This window comes from Pteropus vampyrus, unplaced genomic scaffold (assembly GCF_000151845.1).
Source record: "Pteropus vampyrus isolate Shadow unplaced genomic scaffold, Pvam_2.0 Scaffold159, whole genome shotgun sequence".
Lineage (NCBI taxonomy): Eukaryota > Metazoa > Chordata > Mammalia > Chiroptera > Pteropodidae > Pteropus > Pteropus vampyrus.
The window spans coordinates 721317-725723 of record NW_011888940.1 but is presented as its reverse complement, the minus strand read 5'-3'; positions in this window follow the sequence as shown (position 1 = coordinate 725723).

The window sequence follows — 4407 nt, the reverse complement described above, 5'->3', positions numbered from 1 at the left end:
CTAGACAGCCTTTGTACCTTTTGAATTTTGTACCATACGCATATATTACTGATTCAAAAAACAGTTAATCCTTTTTAAGTAGTGTAAAAAGAATTTTAAATAACATTATCCTTTTCACTGAGAGCTTCTTTTTATAAAATTTCAAAGCTTTGATAACAAAGAAGCCAAATAAATTCCTTGAAAAGTCCCATTCAGGTTTGATAACGTATATGAGTTAAACCACTTCGATGGACCACGTTAAAATAGATTTACTTTATAACAACTTCTAAACTCTCCCTGCTGGGCATCCAAATGAACACTAAATTGTTTCTACAAAGATGTGTGTGATCCATCGCAAAAACTTTACTGAGAACACCGAATTTTTAAACAGGGACATTTTAAAAATACAATATGTAGGATAGTAAGCTCGATTTAGATGTAAAACATCAAACCGTTTTTTTTTTTTTTTCAAAATATGTTGGGCAACTGTATAACTTCTACATATAAAACATTTTTTGTGGTTATGTATTTGATTTTTGCTGCCGAAATTGTATCACGTGAACAATCAACAATTTGCATAAGTCCTGACTGCCTGTTTAAGACAAATAAAGCAACAGTTTTCCAAATAAGATTGTACACAAGAGAGATATATTAAAAATATAAATATCAACCATCTCCATGGACCACTTAGATCATTCACTTTTACGATACAAGATGAGGATCTTTCAGTCTATAAAATTTCATGCAAAAACAGTTGTTGAGAAAATGTTTAAGTCTTGAGGTATTATTAGATAGCATCATTGAAATTTTCATTGCCCCAGCAACTGCTATGAAGCAGAAATCTGTATTAGGTAATTTGGGAAATACCAGGAAAATGAAAGCCAAAATCCTTGTGCTTGAAGATTGAATAAATCCTCGAGGATACAACAACTGCTTGAGAAACTCCATAAGAATCTACAAAACACCAGAATCAGATGATCAAAATTACATTCTGCAAATATTTCTTATAAGTATATTGTATAGCAGAAGACGTGGAATATTATGGAATATCCACTGATAATCCACTGATAATCCAGTCTTCTGCGTCCACTACAAGGTGACTCATAATTTTTTTTTCAATTTGCTCAGATAACCAGAAGGAAATGATTTGATTCTTGTGATAATCGTATAAAACAGTTTTAAAAAAACTGTATATGAAATTTAATGGTAAACACACATAGTGGGGGGCGTGGAATCTTCCTTCTAATTTCCCCTGTGCAGTGAGTGGTGTTATCTCCCTTGTGAAGTTCCCGGCACAATAATCAGTACTCGGTAATCATAAGACCTCTTACCTCCTTCTTCTCCAACCTCTGCAGCCCAGGTCTCTTAACTCCGGCCCCAAACAAAAGAAACGACTGTGTATTAACATCTCCTAACAGGACAGTCCAATAGCAGATAGTTGTGAAGACCTTACTTAAGGAGCCGCTAGAGCACAAGTAAGGGGATCGAACCTCTTATCTCTGTTGGCTTTCAACCTCAGACCACTCAGAAAAGCTCCACTGTCCCTTGATCCAGAAAACGTCTAGTTGGTTTCTGAGAGAACATGACCGGGATTCTGAAATCTTTACCAGGTGGTTTTAACCCAGACTCGTTGGATGCAGGCCTGAGAGCCCAGAGTTCCCCTGTAGGTGTGTGCCTCCATTGCTACTTCTTCATAAGCTTTGCAGAGACCAAGCAGGCCAAGGCACACCCTCCCAAAGCTAATACTCTGTTAAACAATTACTAGGACTCACCCATGAGGTTCCGGCTGACATCTGAGAGTTTCTGGGGCAAAAGGCCCCAACGGAAAAGGGTTGTTCAAATGCCACATGAGGTATTGTAGCACTGTCCAGCTACTCAAATTGAAATCACCCAGGTCAAAGAGTTCTAGGAGCAGAGCAGAGATCCTTTAACTAATATGTTTCTTCCAAGCTCTTTGGTCTTTTCTTTTCCAGGACATGAAGAAACTCAGAACACAGAAAAATAACAATAACTACATTGTCCTGTGCTGCTGCTTTGTGCCAGATGTTGTAGAAGTGACTAATATACTGCACCCAGACAGTATTCCTTCACAAAGCCTTGCAAGGAAGTATTGTTCCTATTTTGTAGATGGAAAAGCTGAGGCTCAGGGAGGTTTGGTAATTTGCCCAAGTTCATAGAGCATAATACCTGCGCTCATTCCACTCCGCACTCAGCTCGCTAATTATATATGGAGTTACAATGTGCTCGGTAAGGCAAGAAGTCTCTAGCGACACAGAATTTTTTTTGAGTATTGAATGAGGAAGCATGCAAAAGCATACGGCCTGATGCCTGACATATGGTAGGAACTCAGTACATGTGTATTTATTTATTTTTTAAAAATTATTACCTAACATCCTGGAACACATGCAGGGGCACGGGATAGGCACACAAAAACCTTCTATAGGACTAAATGGGGACAACTATTATATTTTTAAAAATAGCAACACTCTACATGGTTTCATAGTAAGTCAGTTGGCCAAATCAAAAATAGATTCTAAACATAGCAAGGGCAGAAATTCAATCTAAGATACCAAGTCATGGAAAGCAATGACAGGGCTTGCAACAGAAAAAGAAGAGCATGCATAAACTGTTTAGGCATTTGTATAAAATCCTTCACCTCCATTTCAGATTCTGCCTATCCCTTCCCTGCAGCAGAAAACACATATATACGTGCATATATACACATGCAAATAAATAAACTAGAATGACATTGTTTTATTTATTTGTCTGCAATAGCACCATTTAGAAATGTATTGATTTTGAGGCTTCAGTACTTATTAACACATACTAGATATACTACAACAATATGCATTTCCTTCAAATCTTTAGGTGGAGGAGAGAGAATGATGTTTAAAATGTTTGGGGTGCTGATACACACATGGCTAGACGATAGATAACTAGAAAGGGTAGGGAACAGAAGCTACATTCATAACTATTCCCAATGCGTGTGCTAAATTTACAGTGGCAGACTTAGAAAGTTGGGTTAACACTCTGTCCTTCTGTCATTTGAAACCCTGGGAGCTGGTATGCCAGATAAAAACTTCCATCACTGTGCCAAGAACTCAGTCCCCAGAACTACGGTGGCGTTCAGGGGGAAGGGATGGAGATTAGCTGCTTCTTTAGTCCCCTACTTTAAAAATGTTGTCTAGAGCACAGACTTAGTTTTCTCTCAGTTGCTAAGATGCTCCAGCTGTGGGCATAATTACTTAGGGAGGTGGCCATGAAATCTGTGTCCTTAAATCACATAATCTTATTCCATGAACACGAAGAAGAGAATGACAGATGGGTCGTATTATAACTTGAAGTAATGGCTCATCACATCAAGTGAAATTTTCTGTAAAAATACAAACGTAAAAACAAATACATTTGAAGAATAACTTTTGGGGGTAACATATAAAAGATTTTTAAAAAACTTACAGAAGGACTCACCATAAAATCGATTTATAAATTGAGGAGCAATAACCTTTCACCTTAAAATAAAGTTTGAAAGAGGTTTAATTGTAAAACATGAGCAAAATAGAAGAATTAGGGACAAAAAGACATAGGAGAGGCTACCCAAGTTCATAATTCAGTCTGGTCGATTTTAACTGTGGACAAGGGATTCTACTTCTCCAGGTCACAGTTTCCTAAAACGTCAAGTGGGAATAATCACAGCAAATCTCATAGAATCATTGTGTTAAAGTCACAGATGCTAGCTATGGGCCTAGCACCGCAAGATTCTAAATATTAGCTATTATCATTTTATAAAAGTAACAGAGGCAATAGATATCACTAAGTACCTGGGATAAGCAGATTACTATCATCGAGAACTGATTTTTTCCCGAGAACAAAGAAAAAAATGGTTTTACTTTCTGGCAAAGAAACAATAAACCATCAATAAAGACTATCCAAACTTAAATAGGAGTTTATTAAATGAACCTATGAACACAGGACATTGTGTGGAATAGCAGGTATCTTCAATGGCAGCTTTGCACGCTGCAGAAATAATTGTTCAAGTGAGGTGCCTTTGGAAGAAACCTCATTTGTAGCAGAACTGGATCATGGTTTATTCATAACTAACTTACCTCAGTTTTTGGTTCACCACTGTTTCAGGCTTTGGGCAAAGGTATATGGAAACAAAAACGAATAAGACGCATTATTCTTTTTGACCTTGTATGTTACACATGTGGATTAAAGAAAGAGGCACATGTGTTAGATATTTGACGTGAGGGAAGGAAATCTTATGTAAAAATGAGAGTCAAATGTCACCTCTCCTCCCAAATGGAAGGCCAGGTCACTTGGTCCCATGGGGAATGGGGTTGCTTGCCAGCACAATCATGACAGCATTTTACTTGAGAAAGAGTTTTGAATTAACTCAAACACTAGGATAAGATGTCAAGTTCCATGCCG